Genomic DNA, 19418 nt, shown 5'->3' with positions numbered 1-19418 from the left:
ATTTTGTTCCTTTTTCACCTAACACTATATCTTAGAGATAGCTATGCAGTCCATACAGAGCTGTCTAATTTTTTAATTTGTATTTATTAAAAATAAATACATGTTATAAAGATTTTAAATAATACAGAATAAAAAGTAGGACCTCCTCCCAAACTTTTAAAAATGTCTAAACATACACATATGCAGAGTATTTTAAAAAACATACATGGTATCATACTGTACATGTATTGTGTGACTTCTTTTTTCTTTTGAATATATAATTGATATGTTTCTTTCTATAGATATAATACACCTTATTTTTAAATTTTATTTTTATTAGTAGAAAAATTTACTATTTTTTAAAATAGATAATATACAGTACATACAAGGAATAAAATTCAAAAGATATAAAATGGTGCCCAGTGGGAAGAAAGTCTCCACCTATCTGTGGTCCTCCGTCATCTATTTCTTTCTTTAGACACAACCACTATTACTATTTACACTGCATCTTTTCAGAATTAGCTTATGCCTTTACAAACATATATAAAATTATTTTATCTACACAAATGATAGCATGCTGTCTATGCTGTTCTGTCTCTAGCTTTGCTTTCTTCACACAGAGTAGACCTTGAGTAGTTTTTGCATCCATATGTATATAGATGTTTCATTTTTCTAACAGTCACATAGTACTATAGTCCATAACATGGACATATTGTAATTTATTTATTTAATCTGCTTATTCGTCATTTTACATGTACAGAGGGTATCTGGTGGGTAAATTCCTAGAATACAGAGACTCTTTGCCTCTCCTGTTCTTCCATGTTTTCTTATCAGTCCATTCATTCCTTTACTCACTCACTCATTCGTTTATTTACTAATTCTTTCAACCTCAAAACCTGTCTTATGCTGCCTATCACTCTAAGTTCTTGACTAATTTAAAGCTAGATTTCTTTTTCTGAACATAATAATATTTTGCAAATAGAGGCTTGTTCTATTAGAGAAGTTAAAGGCCTCCTTGCCTATTTCCTACTATTTGCTAGGACCACCCATAAATTATTTAATCAGCTGACAGGGCACAAACCCTCAAGAGAAGAATGAGCTCCGGTGTCTCTGAGTCCCCGGGCCTCTTGGGTACCTGCTACTCAGTCCCACCGAAACCCAGCCTCTCTGCCTTGCCTCTGAACGAGTTTGGCAGTGTCTGGGAAGCACACTGACTGTGTTCCAACTGCCAGATGAGTAGGAGAGAAGTCTTATGCCAGCCAGCCGGTAGGTAAGTATTAGTCACACAGGAGCACAAACAAGTCTCCAAAACCACATTTAGCCAGCTGTGGCCAGCGGTGTCCCATGGTTGTCTGCCCACAGACACCTCTGTGCCACATTAAGAAAGACTTCCCACTTATTGCGGTAACAAAGCCAGCTGCTGGGAATTAGGTGGTAAAGCTCAGAGGAGGAGGGGGTGGTTGCAGGGACTGAAAGGGAAGGCCAAGCCACTCCCTACACAAACAATTCCTTTAACTCTCCTCCAAATGGGAGTTGGCACCAGAAGAGGAGGTGGGTCAGAGCAAAGGAAGGCAGCTCTCCAAACCCTCGCCCCTTCTTCAGTTGAAAGAGGGAACCATTGATGAGGAATGGTCCTGATAATGAAAACAAGGGCCCCATTGGGAGAAGATGGGATGACGTAAAGGGCCATGGAAAATATCAAAATGCCCCAAATTCTTTTCTCTTGATAGGAGATGAAAGGGTATTTTCTAACATCTTGGCTCCAGCCTTCACCTAGAAAACCGCCCCCCTCCCCAAAAGTAGATCAGAAATACTATGTCCTATTTCTCACCAAGATCCAGGGCTTCAGGGGGGAAAACATTAATTTCTACCTGGACTTGAAGAATAAGTTGCAAGTATTCCTTTTCTTATTTTGGGTATGATTTTTAAATTTAAATTTCAGAGTACAATTTTTAGTTTTTAATTCCCAGTCTTTAAAAAGTGAATTACTGTATTCCTCCAAAAAGGTTATTTCCTCAGGCATACTCCTGGAAGTGGATAAATATTTCCAAAATGCTTATAGAATAAAGGCTGCACTTTTACCTTAAAAGACTTGTTCATGATTCTCACATCCTTCTCCACTCACTGATTATTGATTTAATAAGCCATTAAGTGAGTATTAATTTAGTACTTATTTTGTGCCAGGCAAAACTGTCTCGATAGCGTCAGGAAGAAGGTGTTGTGGGGTCACAAAGAAAGGACACTCATTTTGATTGGGGAATCCAGGGAGGGCCTTGAGGAGGATGTGGCATTTGGATCTGGGTCTTGAGGGATGAGCTTCCATGTTCAATCTCGAGGATTCATTGCAGGCAAGACAAGGTTGGACCGAACTATGATTTAACAGGAAAAAATGTAGCCCTGTTTCAGACTACCTTATTTATATTCAGACTTCTTTAATGTAAATTTCTACCTGAGAATATTCAGCCCTGATTATGTATGGTATCCTGTCTCTGCGGTTTGGATAGAAATCATGTTGTTAGTGTCCCCTTTCTGAAAGATATTCCTAAATTTCTCATCATAGATTCCTAAGTCATAGATTCCTTTTTCAAAAGCCTCTATTTGGATGCAGTTATTCTGCTTGGTTCATGCCTATAAAAGGCCCCATTCTTTACTGATGGTGAAGAACTGCTCTGACAGGGCACTCTCCCCTCACCCCAACCAGCCCCATCCTTCATAATTGGAAGGGGTGAGTGAATATTCTTTGGCTTTTATCAAGACATGTCTCCTGCCAGGAGCAAGGAAGGATGTGTAGGAGGGAATGTCTCCGATAATAACAATAACAAGAGTAATGAGTAAAAGTTCGCAACAGGATCTTGGGCACCTAAGTTACCCGGACCATTTATACATGTTTACAGTGTGAGTGTTTTTTTTTTCTCCAGCTAACAATGGTTCCCAAATGCCTTCCTTCCCTGGGTCCCCTCCCAACCATGGCGAATGGTCCTGTCTGAACCAGGCGCAGCTTTCGGAACTAGACTTTTTTTCCCTGCTTGCTTTTGACAGTGCGTAAAACTAAATGGGGCACCATGAACCTTTGGTTAGGGAGGGCAAAAGCACTCATGGTGCCTGGGTTCTGGATTTCAGGGCTGGGAGCGTCATATGACTTTCTTGGGCTAATGCAGCCCCTTCGCCAAGTGTCCGAGGAAACTTTTCCTTCAATCCCCTCCTCTCTCTCTCAGCCCTAAGGTAATTGGAGTGGTGATCTCCATGTTTAAGAAACAGACTGTGACTTCAGCAACAATTAACTGACTTCCTACACATCCCTCTGTACCACCTCTTGGGTGATTTAAGAGGAAACAAGATTTCCTCCTCCCGGGCTCCTGGACAGAGCCTCCTCCAGCCTGGGTCAGCCTGGCCTTTGCTGTGCAAGGCAGGATGTTTCTCTCATCCTCCGCACCCCCTTCACATCCTGGTAACAGGAGGATGAGCAGGAAGTGGAAAGTGTCAGGGCAAAGTCTTTCAAGCTCACAGTCGGCTCCAGGCAGCATGTGGGCCTTTAGGAAAACAATACAAAACTTTCCAAATGGTTCTGTTAATGGCTCTCTACAAATACTGTGTACAGTTGTGTCAGAAATTATTAGTCACTAAGACACTGGGTTATTTATTTATTTTTTCTTTTCATTTTGCTAAAAAAAAGTCAAGATTGAGTTTTTTTTCTCTCAGTAACTCTTTCTGGATGTTCGGGATACTTTTGATGGTAGGTGGCCCTCACTCTTGTGTGAGGGAATAGCCACGGCAGCCCTGGTGCTCAGGATCAGGAAAGGTGGCCAAATCGATGCTTTAAATGAGAGGAAATGCCTCCCCATGCCAGGTCCCAGCTGCCAGGTTGTTCTGAACCTTTGGACACAACCCGTCACTTTTTCAGGCCCCAGCATCTTCATCTGTAAAAAGAATGGGCTGGAGTCATACAGGTTTAACGTTCTCTGAGTCAGGGAGCCTCCGCCGAGACCCCCACAGAGGCTCTCCTGTTCCTGTGAAGGCAATAAACCTCAGGGATGCCTTAAGCCCCTTCTCCAGAGCTACTTCTCCATGCCTTCCATCCTCTCCCTGTCCTGTGTCAAAGTCAGAGGCTGACCTCTGACTTTGGATAGTGTCTTTTGGCTTGGAATAGGCATCGTCTGGCAACAGAGCTTTTGTACCGTGGTTTTCTAGGGTCTTTATTAACGTGATTATTTTTGATTTCAGCTCTAGAATCATAGACCAGGCCCCAAATGACACCTGCTTATAAAAACGTTGCCTTTTCATCAGCTTCTCGTGTTTAAGTGTGCTTGTTCTAATTACTATTTTTCCACTTACTGCACACAGCCCAGTGGGAAAATAACCTGCCTTCTCCCCACCATCCATCCCTTTCCTTCGTTAGCTGTTGAGGGAGTAATAGAAAAGGGAGTTCTGTTTTGTTAGGATGTCAGCATTCATCAAGAATGACATTTCCCCCAACTAATTTCCAGATATTGCTCATCAATTACCTGGGAATAAATATAGTATATTTGAAAAGCAGACCTGTACTTAGGTATTCCCCAACTCCCCAACTCCTACAACTGAAGATATTGGGGCAACACCTCTTTGACTTGGTGTGAGATTAGCATTCAGAAGTTCCATGAGAGGTGCAAACACCCCAACTTCCTCTGATTCTAAGCTAAAGGCAATGATACCTGATAGAGTTACCTTTACATGGAGCCTCCCTAAATTTAGAAAATAATGGGTCATATGAAAGAGAAAGTATGGAATTGAAACAGATCTTTTGGGAGTTATCTTTCTTACTTCATAGGCAAGCCTTTTATTCCTGTTCCAAATGAGATAGTCTATGAGAAGTGTCTGGCACAAAATAGGTACTCAATTAACATGAGCATCCTTCCCTATTCCCACTGCTTTCTATTTCACGCAATGAGTGGGTGCACCTGCTCAGACGTCATACCTTAAAGGGCTGGGTGAATGGGGGCAGGGGGAGGAGATATGAGGTGAACCATATCTGCTGGCTGAGAGCGCTCCTGTCCAGAGTATAAGTGTACAAACAAAATAGTTAGGCCTCAGTGAATGCCTATGGCAGACTTTGAGGAGAAGGGGCAGCCTGAGCAATGTGTTGTGGGAACAGACTTGACCTGCCTGGTTTGCCCTGGTAGCCTGAAAGACTATACTTATGAATCCCAGGTCCTTTTTAAAGCATCAATAGATTCACTGTGTTCTTCTTCCTCAATAGCTATCTTCCTGAGTCACATGTACTTGAGGGCTTTCCCAAGTGCAAACCATGGCTAAGCCACTGAGGCTTTGCAAGGACAAATGAAGCCTGGATTTCTAGAATTCTATAAGTTAGAGCCCCATTGGGCAACCAGTGTCTGTGAGATTGGAGACCTGGGAGATTCAGTTATGGGCAGCCAGAGATAAAGACACTACAACCAGGCTAAGGTGATAAGTAACTCTATGCTACTTAAGTGGCTTCTCCTTTCACAGAGCTTAGATGAGAGTCTGTCACTCAGAAGTTTGGAAACTTAAATTGAGGAGTACCCTCCCCAAACTGGGGGACTTTGAAGAGACCACAGAAAAGTTAGTTTTGGTATCCATATCACCTAGAATGAGAGAGACTGGCCAAATCTTATCATCCCAGTTCTCTTATATGTCACCCCCTCCTTGGCTTATCCATGTGTTCTTACTGATCTGGATCTTCTTCTATTGTTGTCCCATATGTAGACAGGCCAGCTGCAGGGGCATGTCACTTTTGAAATGTGTATGCTTTGTACCTTAATTGCTACTACTTTTCTGCTGCTGTGACTTTACTGCATTAGCACATTCTAAATTTGATGAAGTTCTCTATGCTATGGGAGACCCTTCTCTCTCTGTGTTCAGCAAAACCACACTCTAGTCAGGTCCCCAGAACTTTGAGGAACACTGCCCTTGGCTTCGTGGCTGTCACTGCCCTGTGCTGACCACCTCTCCCATCCTGGCCAGGAGCTAAGCCATAGGCTCTGTGTTGCAGCCTCCACAGCCTCCCTCTGATTAGACTCTAATGCTAATGCTCCCTTTGGTTTCCACCAAGTTTGGGTGCAATGCTTTCTATTTTTATGATCATTTTATAATCTTGGGAGAGGGCTACTCATCCTGTCTCTAGGTTTTTGGGTATGAAGTGGTTGCTCCTAAACATAGTGTGGCCAGGAAGTCTGCCCTCTAGGTCAGGTAAGCAGAACATAGATTTGTGCCATAACCACCCTATGCAGTAAGTACTTTGCTAGGCACCAAGGGTCCAGAGAAGAAAGACCATCTATATTTTGAAGAACTCTCAGTCTAGGGCGAGACCAACATGAACATATCATTTCAAAACAATACGGTGAATTGAAGGGTAGAAAGAAGGGATGCTGTAATTCCCTCAGAATATTTGGTTCAGGTAAACCTAATGTTTGTGCTCAGCCTCCATTCCACTGGTCTGGGCTCCTGTTCTGAGTGGGTGGTGCCCAGATGGAACTGAACTCTCCCTGGACTGAAGCAGGCAGGGTGCCAGGAGACTCAGCTCAGGCCTGGAACAGGGGAGGATATGACTTCAGAATCTAGGTTACTTAGTTGACCACTTGTAAGAGGAGGAAGAATTAGGTGCCAGCAAAGGAGAAAGGTACAGTAGGCAGTGGCATGAACATGAGCCCATTGAGAGGAAGTATAGAAGACAAGGTGTGCACAGGCAGCCTCAGATGACCAAGTTCATGGATTGGGAAGGCTAGTGAAGGTAAGGTACTCAGTTAATTATGAGCAAGATTGAGAGATACTTGGTCAGATTTTTAAAAACATCTGTCTGTTGGCCAAGGGGAAGATGGAGCTGAGGGAGGCAAGACTGGAGAAGGAAGTCTATTAGGGGCTTATTGCAATGAAGGGATCCAGGAAATAGGTAATTCATTTCTTATGAGGTTTCTCTTCTCTCCCCATTCTTAGTTCCCTCTTCTTCCACAGTGTTGAGGCAAGTGACTGAAAGGCCATCCTCTTCTTCCTCCTCTTCCTCTACACCATTCTCCTTCTTTTTGTTTTGTACTTTTTTATTTTGAAATAATTATAGGCTCACAATAAGCTGCAAAAATAGTACAGAACCCCCTTTACTCTTCCCCCAGCATCCCCTCTTGAAATCATCTTGCACAACTTTAGTTCAATATTAAAACCAGGAAACTGTCATGGGGAAACAATTGTTAACAAGCCTACAGGCTTTGCTCAGATTTCACCAGTTTTTGCATGCATATTTGTGTGTGTGTGTGTGTGTGTGTGTGTGTGTGAGAGAGAGAGAGAGAGAGAGAGAGAGAGAGAAGGAGGGAGAGGAGGAGGTTTAAGGAGATCTCTTCAGTTTTATCCCACACGAAGATTTGGGTGGCCACCACCCTAACTGAGGTATAGAAGTATGCCAGCACCACCAGGGACCTCCTCATGCTTTTACAGCTGTACCCACTTCCCCTGTCCTGAAAGTCATTCTAATAAACTAAGCCAAAGCATACATTCAGACTGCTGCTATTGCACACACACGCACACAAGATTTTCTTTGCACTTTAACTCCTTTGAAGTGGTTTTTTTCTTACCCTGTACAGGTGAAGTACAATTAGTATCATACTCTGGAGGGATTCAGAGTCCTGCCCAGGTATGCCTCTTCTTGCCCCCTCTTTGAAGTACTTCTTGTATGAGATCTCTTAAATCCCCAGTAGAGGACAGAACTGAGACTTAGAAATGGATAGGATGATTTCAAACATGTAGAAATGCACAAGAGATAAATATTATGTAACCCAACCCACATTTATTTCACAGACTTTAAATATTGTTCTACTCTTGCTTTAAAAAGTTTCATTTTCCCCAAAGAATGAATTATTAGCTCAATAATAGCCTCTCATCCTCACTCATATGAACTATTTGAAGTTCATAAATGTCACTTATATGTGGACTGACCTCACCACAGATGCATTTTTGAGATTTAAAGTAAATATTTTAATATTCAATAGTAAGCACAGTGAACCAAAGTGATTGTAATTTTGGAGATGTCAGAACAGTGCTTAGACTTGGGATATTCTTTCAGCATCATTTGGTATAATTTTTACTTAATTTAGGAATCACTCCTCCAAAGCTGTGATGCTCTTGGATGTCCAAGAGTGGGAGCCCGCAGGGCAGCAACCCACGTCGTGTTACACAGCTTGAATCGCTGGCGGATTTTCCTTTTCTAATCCAAAATCTCCCATCGTATGAATTTCACATATTGCTTATAGTTTGTCCTTTTGAACTACTCAGACCAAATGTAACCCCTTTTCCGCACACTATCTCATTGGAGATTTGAAAGCAGTTCTTGTGTTTCCTTGAAACCTTTCTCATCCAGTGTAAACACCTTCACTTCCTTTAACTGGTCCTTATAGGCCTTGTTTCCCAGACTCTTCGCCCTCCCATCGCTTCCTCAGGAAGTACTCTCGTCTGCACATGTCACTCTTAAAATGTGCCATCCACATTTTATCACAGAAAGAAAAACAACAACAGTGTTTGGCAGACCTAACTATAAAAACCACATGTAGGATATTGAATACTTCACACAGTATCCTGCTTTTGTGATGTAAAATCCCTACATTCAATTCTCCCTATGAATCCTGTAAGGGGAGCTGGTCTAATAAATACTTCATCCATATAGTAAACACTTAATAAAGGTTCACTTTTATTATTGCTAATTTAAGACATCGAATGCTATTGCAAGTAAATCTTTTGAAAAGCCAAAAAAAACCCCCTCAAAACCAAACCAAACCCCAAACAAACAAACAAACAAACAAACAAAAAGAAACAACCCCCACAAAAAAGCCCCCAAACCTTAAAACAGCTGCAAAGTCATATGCTAAAAGGTATGGCTATAGGGAAAAGTGAATAACTGAGATAAGTTTCTCACATCTATTTTTTAAAAATTGAAATATATTTGATATAATGTGTAAATTTCAGATGTATAACATGTTAATTTGATACATTTATGTATTGCTATATGATTGCTATTATAGCAGTAATTAATACCTTTATCATATTAGATAATTATCATTTCCGTTGAGTGGTTGAATAATTAAATTCCAGTCTCTTAGCAAGTTTGAAGATTAAAATACAACATCATTATCTATTTTCATTTCACTTGCATTAGATCTCTAAGGCTTATTTACTGTTCGTTGCACATTTTCCCCTGTAAACAACAGCTGTCCTGTCCCTCCATCCCCTGGTAGCCACCATTCTACTTTCTGATTCTTTAAGTTTGGTGTTTTTAGATTCCACATATACAAGGGGGAACCCCCAAAATACAGAATTTATTTACAAAAATTTGTGTATTTATTCTTACAAGTTTAAACTTCAGTCACCTTCAAAGTACTCTCCATTTGATGTGACATCTAGCAAGATGTTTTTTCCATGGCTCAAAACAGTTTTTTAAAATTATATTTTGTTGATTATGCTATTACAGTTGCCCTGATTTTTCCTTCCTTGCCCCCTCCACCCAGCACCCCTCATTCCCTCAGGCAATCCCCACTCCACTGTTCTTGCCCATGGGTCATGCTTTTAAGTTCTTTGGCTACTGCATTTCCTATACTGTACTTTACATCCCCATAGCCATCCTGTAACTACCTATTCATACTTCTGAATCCCCTCACCTCTTCACCTATTCCCACACACGCCCCTCCCACCTGGCAACCATCAAAATGCTTTCCTTATCCATGATTCTGCCTCTGTTCTTGTGTCCTTAGTTTGTTTTTTAAATTCAATTTTTGATAGATTTGTATTTTTACCATTTTATTGTTCATAGTTTTGATCTTTTTCTTAAACAAGTCCCTTTAACATTTCATATAATAATGGCTTGGTGGTGATGAACTCCTTTAGTTTCTTCTTGTCTGGGAAGCTGCCCAGACAAGATTTAATTTATCTGCCCTTCCATTCTCAATGATAGCTTTGCTGGGTAGAGCAATCTTGGCTGTAGGTACCTGCTTTTCATGCCTTTGAAAATCTTTCCTGCCAATCCTTTCTAGTCTGCAAAGTTTCTTTGAGAACTCAGTCGATAGTCTTATGGAAACACTCCTGTAGGTAACTAACCTCTTTTCTCTTGCTCTTTTTAAGATTCTCCCTTTATCTCTCACCTTTGGCATTTTAATTATGATGGTTCTGGTCTTGTTTGCATCTGTCTGGTTTGGGACTCTCTGTGATTCCTGAACTTGAATGTCTATTTCCTTCACTAAATTAGGGAAGTTTTCTTTCATTATTTTTAAAAATAGATTTACAGTTTCTTGCTCTTTCTCTTGTCTTCTGGCATCCCTATGATGCAAATGTTGGAACACTTGGAGTTGTCCCAGAGGCTGCTTACACTGTCCTCTGCTTTTTGGATTCTTTTTTCCTTTTGTTGTTCTGGTTGGTTGTTTTTTGCTCCCTTATGTTCCAAATCATTGATTTGGTTCTTGGCTTCACCCACTCTACTGTTGTTTCCCTGTAAATTGTTCTTTATTTCAATTAGTGTATCCTTTGTTTCTGAATGGATCTTTGTTATGCTGTTGAGGTCCTCAGTAAGTTCCTTGAGCATCATTATAACCAGTGTTTTGACCTCTGCATCTGATAGATTGTTTACCTCCATTTTGTTTAGCTCATTTCTAGAGTTTTGATCTGTTCTTTCATTTGGGTCATGTTTCTTTGTCTCTTCATTTTGGCAGCCTCCCTGTGTTTGTTTCTATGTATTAGGTAGAGCTGCTTTGGCTCCATGTCTTGGTAGTATCGCCTAGTGCAGTAGGTATCCTGTAGGGTCCAGTGGCACAGCCTCTCCTGTCACCCAAGCTGGATACTTGAGCTGTGCCCTCCATGTGGGCTGAGTACACCCTCATTTTGTAGTTGGGCCTTGGTTGCTATTGGCAGAAGTCTGGGAGGGATTTACCCAGCCAGTCAGCTGCAAGGATTGGCTATGACCACTTACCACCAACCTCCTCCTTCTGTGGAGGATCAACTGTGTAGGGGGAGGGTGGTGGTGCTCCAATGTGGTCTGTAGCTCTCCACTGGGTTGCAGGCCCTGAGGTTTCCCAGGTGGTACAGACCAAGGTCAGTCCCAACCTGTGTTTTGCCTGGGGCACCTTGTCTGAGCCATAAAGCAATCTGAGATGGTTATTAGTTGTTCTGGGCTTAGAGATTCCCAAGTGAAGCCAAGCTGTGAATCTAGGCTGGCTGCTGATATTTCTGGGCCTGCAGCTCACTGAGGTCAGCTGTTGTATGTTCAAGATGATTTAGGAAGTTGGGCAGAATGAATCAAGACCAGCCATTCATGTGGAAAAGCAACTTCAGAGGGCTGGTAAGTTGGGTAGGGCTGAATCTCTGGGGATCTCCAAAGCATGTCAAACAGTGTTAACCAGGTTGATGGAGTCTCATATATGGCAACAACTTGCCTGGTCTGTAGGGGGAGGCTTTAACAAAGGAACAACGGCCTCTGTTCACTTTGATGCCAGATAGTTCAGGTTTTTCCTGTATACCACCAGTTCCTTTCAAGCTACTATGCTGGTGCTGGAGCTCAGAGGAAGTGTCTGAATAGGTGAGTCTGTGTGTGAGTTCTGTAAGAGGAACTGCTTGGAACTCCAGAAGTTTCTTCCACTGACTTAATCCCTGCTGGTTTTTGCAGCCAGAAGTTTTGGGGACTTATCTTCCTGGCACTGGAACCCTGGGCTGAGGGTCCTGGTGTGGGGCCTGGGACTCCTTCCTCCCAAGATATCCCTCCCAAATTTTTATCCTTCACACTTGGGTGTGGGATGAGCCTGTTCCATGTCTGCACCCTTCCTACCAGTTTGGATGATGTGGTTTCTTTAATTCCATAGTTGTCAGACTTCTATTCAACTCAATTTCTGATGATTCTGAGTGATGGTTGTTCTGTATTTTAGTTGTAATTCTGATGTGATTTTGTGAAGAGGTGAGCCATGTCTGCCTACACTGCCATCTTGACTGGAGGCCCCCAAAACAGTTTTTGAACTTGTCAATTTTGATGCCTTTAGTGCTTTTGCCATTTTTTTATTTCACCTCTTCCACATTGGCAGAAGTTTTCCCCTCGAGGACTTTTTTTCATCTAGGGAAACAAAAAGATGTCACTCAGGGCAAGATTGGGTGAATGGGGAGGGTGGGACAGGGGGGTCATTCTGGTTTTGGTCAAAAACTGCTGAACACTCTGCATGGTGTGGGCAGGTGCACTCATAAATCAGCCATCATGAAATGGATAAATGCATTGAAAAAGTCTTGGAAAAAACACTCACTGAAGCCAAAAGCAGCTTCTCACAAAAATGCCAGCTGGTATACTGATATAGGTGGGCTCTTAGAACACTCACCCAGCAGACCTGTATTACAAGGGCCCCACCCTCCAGAAGGCAATGTACTACAAGTGTCCCCCCTTGTAAGTGAGATCAGGCAGTATTTGTCTTTCTGTGACCGGTCTATTTTGCATAATGTTTCTTTCAGTAATTCATCTGGAAATGCAAAAAACTGTAGCACTTGCCCACATCTTTATTTCAGTCAGTTACATACACACCTTCCTGATGCTTTATGGAGGCTTTGACTTCTGATGGATAAGCAGAACAAATCTATTCAGTATTACAAAATTAATTTATTATTGACACATGTGTGCAACAATCTTATTTCTTCATTTTCCTGAGATAAAGCTTAATCAGGTCTCTTTTCCTCCCTCCCTTCCTTCCTTCCTCCCTTCCTCACAAAGAGGAGGAAGGTCTTGTTTCCAGATTTTAGAAACAATTTTAGGTAGTAGGACAAATGTCTTTTTTACATTTTTCTTCTTTTTTAAAAAAATTGTTGTTCAAGTACAGTTGTCTCCATTTTCCCACCTCCAATGCCCCTGCCCCACTCACCCCTATCTCCCACCCTCAATCCTGCCTCCCTTTGGCTTTGTCCATGGGTCCTTTTGTTAAACATTTTAAATATATTTTATTGATTATGCTCTTACAGTTGTCCCATTTCCCCCATTCATTCCCCTCTACCCTGCACACCTTCTCGCACCCACATTCCCTCCTTTAGTTCATGTCCATGTGTCATAAGTTCTTTAGCTTCTACATTTCCCATACTATTCTTGCCCTCCCCCTGTCTATTTTCTACCTACCATCTATGCTACTTACTCTCCATATCTTTTCCCTCTCCTCCTCGCACTCCCCTGTTGCTAACCCTCCATTTGATCTCCATTTCTGTGGTTCTGTTCCTGTTCTAGTTGTTTGCTTAGTTTGTTTTTGTTTTTGTTTTAGGTGTGGTTGTTAATAATTGTGAGTTTTCTGTCATTTTATTGCACATGTTTTTTATCTTCTTTTTCTTAGATAAGTCCCTTTAACATTTCATAAAATAAGGGCTTGGTGATGATGAACTCCTTTAACTTGACCTTGTCTGGGAAGCACTTTATCTGCCCTTCAATTCTAAAGGAAAGCTTTGCTGGATACAGTCATCTGGGATGTAGGTCCTTGCCTTTCATGACTTGGAATACTTCTTTCTAGCCCCTTCTTGCATGCAAGGTCTCTTTTGAGAAATCAGCTGCTAGTCTCATGGGAACACCTTTGTAGGTTACTGTCGCCTTATCTCTTGCTGCTTCTAGAATTCTCTCCATTTTTACCTTGGCTAATGTAATTATGATGTGCCTTGGTGTGTTCCTCCTTGGGTCCAACTTCTTTGGGACTCTCTGAGCTTCTTGGGCTTCCTGGAAGTCTGTTTTCTTTGCCAGGTTATGGAAGTTCTCCTTTATTATTTGTTCAAATAAGTTTTCCACTTGTTGCTCTTCCTCTTCCCCTGCTGATACCCCTATAATTCGGAGGTTGGAATGTTTAAAGATGTCCTGGAGGTTCCTAAGCCTCTCCTCATTTTTTTTTCAATTCTTACTTCTTTATTCTTTTCTGTTTGGTTGTTTCTTTCTTCTTTCTGGTCCACTCCATTGATTTGAGTCCCAGTTTCCTTCTCATCACTATTGGTTCTTTGTGCATTTTCCTTCATTTTACTTAGTGTAGCTTTCATTTTTTCATGTAATTTGTGGCCAAAGTCAACCAATTATGTGAGCATCCTGGTCACCAGTGCTTTGAATAGTGTATCTGATAGGTTGGCTATCTCTTGGTCGCTTAGTTGTATTTGCTGTGGAGATTGATCTGCTCTTCCATTTAAGCCATTTTTTTCCCCCTTGTCACACCTGTTATGTAGTGAGGGGTGGAGCCTTAGGTGTTCACCAGGGTGGGGCAACCCACATTGCTGGGTTGTGATGCTGTATGTGGGGGTGGGGTCCAAGATGGAACAATGGTGCTTACTCCTCTCTCTGGTGGATCTCCCTTCCGCCGCTTCCCCCAAGCAAATGGGGTCTTTCTGGTGCTAATTCCTATGTGGGTGGGCTTGTGCACATTCATGGGCCTCTCCAACAAACTCTCCTGTGAGGCTGGGAATCTCTCCCTGTGCAGCTGGGAATCTCTCCCTGTGCTTCAACCACAACAGGTGTTTTCAATCAGTGCCTTGAGGCGCTATTTCCTGGCACTGGGACCCTGGGACTGCCTGGTCAGACAGCCGCCTTGCATGCAGTGCCTCACTTCACAATTGCCACCTCTCTGGGTCTGCCCATTGCCACCCCAGGCCCTGGGGTCTGCCAGCTGCCGCCTGCACACCCAGGGTCTGCCCGCTGTGGTCTTACGTGCCTAGGATGCCTTACATGCCCAGTACCACCACTTTCTGTGCTGCGAGCCCTCTCTGCCTGGCTGCCCAACTCCGCCCTTCCTACTTGTCTGGATGAATGTGTTATTTAAACTGCTTGGTTGTCCGACTTCCATATAGTTCAATTTTCTGTCAGTTCCGTTGTTATCTTGTTTCTAAATTGTTGCTGTCCTTATTTTGGTTGTGTGAGGAGGCACAGTGTGTCTACCTATGCCTCTATCTTGGCCAACTATGGGTCCTTTATATGTGTTCCTTGATGACCCTTTCCCTTCTTTCCACTATTATCCCCCTCAGTGTCAGTTTGTTCTTTATTTTAATGTCTCTGGTGATATTTTTCTTGCTTGTTTGTTTTCTTGGTTAGGTTCCACTTATAGGTAAGATCATATGATATTTGTCTTTCACCACTTGGCTTATTTCGCTTAGCATAATGCTTTCCAGTTCCATCCATGCTGTCACCAAGGGTAGGAGTTCCTTCTTTCTTTCTCCTGCACAGTATCCCATTATGTAAATATACCACAGTTTTTTCTTGTTTGATTAATACTGGTATCAGGAATCAGCAATTCCAGCTTGAGGCTATACTGGGTCATATAAACAAATAATAAAATTCCTAGTTGTAGTTTATTATTTTTTAGAGAAGGAGAAGATAACTAACATTTATTAAACATTTTAGAGCCAGACATTATGCAAGGTGCTTTGCAGACACATTCATCTGATCATTTTAACAACCTATGGTAGATTGGATTATGGTTCAGAAATATTCACTACATTCACTTTCTTTTTTTAAAAAAATTAATAAGCCCTGACTGATGTGACTTGGTTGGGCATCATCTGCTAAGTAAAAAGCACCAGTTAGATTCCTGGTCAGGGCACATGTCTAGGTTTTGGGTTTGGTCCATGGTAGAGACATGTAGGAGAGGCAACTGATTGATGCTTCTCTCTCCAATCAATGTTTCTCTCCCTTGCTTTCTCCCTCCCTTCCCCTCTCTCTAAATATAAGTAAATAAAAACAATTAATTTATTTATTAAATATTTTTTTTCATTTATTGTTGACATACAATATTATATTGACTTCAGGTGCATGTACAACATAGTGATTAAACATTTCTATAATTTACAAAGTTATCAACTCAGTAGGTCTAGTACCCATGTAACATCATACATTGTTACTACAATGTCATTGACTATATCCCCTAGGCTGTACTTTACACCCCCATCTGCTATTTGTATTTTAAAGTTTATTTTGAAATAACTTAAAACTTACATAGAAGTTGCAAGAATAATAAAAAGAACTCTCACATCTCCTGACCCAGATCCCTCTACCATGAATATTTCACTGCATGTGCTCCATTTCTTTTATCTATCTCCCTAATGGTATTTTTCAGTTTTATTGAGATATAATTGACATGTAACATTCTATTAGTTTAAGGTGTACAATATAATTGTTTGATATAGGTATATATTACAAAATGATTATCACAATAACATCACCTTACAGTAACAATTTTTTCTTGTGATGAGAGCTTTAATATCTACCCTCTTAGTAACTCTCAAATATACATTACAATATTGTTAACGATAGTCACCATTACATTCCCAGAACTTATTAATCTTAGAACTGGAAGTTAGTACTTTTTGACTACCTTCACCCATTTCCTTCCCCACACTCTTACTCTCCCTAATGATTATCCTTATTTTTTCCTGAACCATTTGAATGAGCTGCAGATACAATGCTTCATAAATCCCAAATATTCTGTGGTATATTTCCCTAACACTTTATTACGTAACCATTTAACAACTTCCAACTCAATATCAAAATCAACATTAATATAATACTCCTGTCTACACACATCCCATTCATGTTTTCCAAAAATCCCATCAATGTTTTTCTTTTTGTTGTTGTCTTCTTTAAAATATATTTTATTGATTATAATTATATTTACAGTTGTCTCATTTTCCTCCCTTTATTCCCCTCTACCCTGCAACCGCCCCCCTTTAGTTCATGTCCATGGGTCCTACATATAAGTTCCTTGGCTCTTCTATATTTCCTATACTATTCTTAACCTCTCCCTGTCTATTTTCTACCTACCATTTATGCTTCTTATTCCCTGTACCTTCCACCCCGTTCTGTCCATCCTACTCCACCGCCGATAGCCCTCCATGTGATCTCCATTTCTGTGATTCTGTTCCTATTCTGGTTATTTGCTTAGTTCATTTTTTTAGGTTCTGTTGTTAATAATTGTGCATTTCTTGTTATTTTACTGTTCATATTTTTATCTTCTTTTTCTTAGATAAGTCCCTTTAACATCTCATATAATGACTTGATGATGATGAAGTCCTTTAACTTGATGTTATCTGGGAAGCATTTTACTGCCCTTCCATTCTAAATGATAGCTTTGCTGGACAGAGTCATCTTGGATGTAGATCCTTGCCTTTCATGACTTTAAATACTTCTTTCCATCCTCTTCTCACCTGCAAGGTTTCTTTTGAGAAATCAGCTGCTAGTCTCATGGGAACACCTTTGTAGGCAACTATTCCTTTTCTCTTGCTGCTTTTAAGATTCTCTCCTTCTCTTTAATCTTGGGTAATGTACTTATGATGTGCCTTGGTGTGTACTTCCTTGGGTCCAACTTCTTTGGGACTCTCTGAGCTTCTTCGACTTCCTGGAAATCTATTTCCTTTGCCAGGTTATGGAAGTTCTCCTTCATTATTTATTCAAAGCACTTTTCAATTTCTTGCTCTTCTCTTCTCCTTCTGGCACCCCTATCATTCAGATGTTGGAGTGTTTAAAGTTGTCCTGGAGGTTCCTCAGCCTCCTCATTTTTTTGAATTCTTATTTCTTCATTATGTTCTGGTTGAATGTTTATTTTTTCCTTCTGCTCCAAAACATTGATTTGAGTCCTGGTTGCCTTCCCCTCACTGTTGGTTCCCTATATATTTTTCCTTCATTTTACTTTTCATAGCCTTCATTTTTTCCTCTATTTTGTGACCATTTCTGTGAGCTTCCTGATTATCAGTTTTTTGAACTGTGCATCTGATAGGTTGGTTATCTCTTTGTTGCTTAGTTGTATTTTTTCTGGAGCTTTGATCTCTTCTTTCATTTGCACCATTTTTTTTTTGGTCTTGGTGCACAGCCTTATGTAGTAAGGGGTAGAGCCTTAAGTGTTCACCAGGGAGGAGAAACCCACATCACTGTGTTGTGGTGCTATAGTGGGGGAGGGGTCTGAGAGGGAACAGTGTTGATTGCTCCATTGTCTGCTGGCTTTCAGTCACTTTCTCTGCTACCCACAAGCAAATTGGGCCCTTCTGGTGCTGATTCCCTGGGAGGGTGGGTTTGTGTATGTTCTAGGACCCTGTGGGTCTCTCCTATGAACACTCATTTGAGTCTGGGTGTTTCTCCTGCTGCCTCAACCCCCACATGTTTTTTTTAGTCAGAGGTTTGGAGGCTTTATTTTCCATTCTGGGACTCTGGGTTGCACAATCTGTCTTGCTCCCCAGTTGTTCCTCCCAGTTTATCTGCATGCAAATTTGGGACCGCCCGCTCCACCAGCCATCATTTTTCCCTGTCTGCTAGCTGCCACCTTGCTGTGAGTCCTCTCTACCCTGGCTGCCCATCTCCACCCCTCCTACTGGTGTGGATGAATGTTTCTTCTTTAACTCCTTGGTTGTTGGACTTTATACAGTTTGATTTTCTTGCAGTTATGGTTGTTTTTGTTTTTAAATTTGTTGTTGTCCAAGGTTGTGCAAGGAGCACAGTGTATCTACCTATGCCTCCACCTTGGCTGGAAGTCTATTGTTGTTTTTGTTTGTTTGTTTCTGGTCCAAAATCTCATCCAGAAACACATGATGCATTTAGTTGCCAAGTTTCTTCCATTTCCTTCAATCTGGAACAATTCTTTAGTCTTTTGCTCTCTTAAAGGCCCCCCACCACCCCCACCTTTGGTAGTTTTAAAGAATACAGGCCTGCTTTTCTCAGGACTCTTTCCTTGCCACTTATTCTGCCTTTGTTTGTGTCCAGAGTTTAATTCCATTTATTTGTTATTATACTGTTGACTAAAACAGAATGCTGTGATAAAATCTAACCAGAAGGAACCTTACAAGGTGATCTGATTAAAAATTCCTATCAGGGCAGGTCATGGTGGGTGGTCATACTCCAGGCTTATAACTTCTTTGGTAAAACATTTTTAAGCAAACCCTGTCCATTGTTCTTGTGCATCCAGATTAACACACCTTTGAAATGCCAGAATGTCAGGGTCCTCTTTTCCAGACCCCTGAAAGAAGTGACCATCCTGAAAGTGCCCATAAAAAAATCAGTCTTTGTCTCTACATATTGGTTATGGTACTGACAGACAGCACAAATGCTGACTTTTCCAGTTTTGAATTTAGCTCAAATAAATTTTTATACAAATTCTTGGTTCTAGCTAAGATGGAGGCATAGGTAGAGATCCTTTGCTTTCTTGCACAACCAAAAGGAAGATAACAACCAATCTGAAATCTATAAGCAACCAAAAGTACCAGAAAACCAAACTGCATGGAACTCCAACAACAAAGGAATTAAAGAAAAAATCAACCAGAACAACCAGACTGGTAAGGCAGTGGACCACATGAGTTGACTCAGAAAAACCACGGTGATGCTGTGGACCATGGGGGCAGGGCTGGTTGCTGAGCTCAGAGGGCTCTGCATGAGGGGCTGACTTAAGGGGACTCAGAGGTGGCTGTGGACTACGGTGGTTGGGGCAGTAGGAGGAGCT

Source organism: Phyllostomus discolor, chromosome 9 (assembly GCF_004126475.2).
Source record: "Phyllostomus discolor isolate MPI-MPIP mPhyDis1 chromosome 9, mPhyDis1.pri.v3, whole genome shotgun sequence".
NCBI lineage: Eukaryota > Metazoa > Chordata > Mammalia > Chiroptera > Phyllostomidae > Phyllostomus > Phyllostomus discolor.
Note: the sequence above shows the minus strand (reverse complement) of the source record.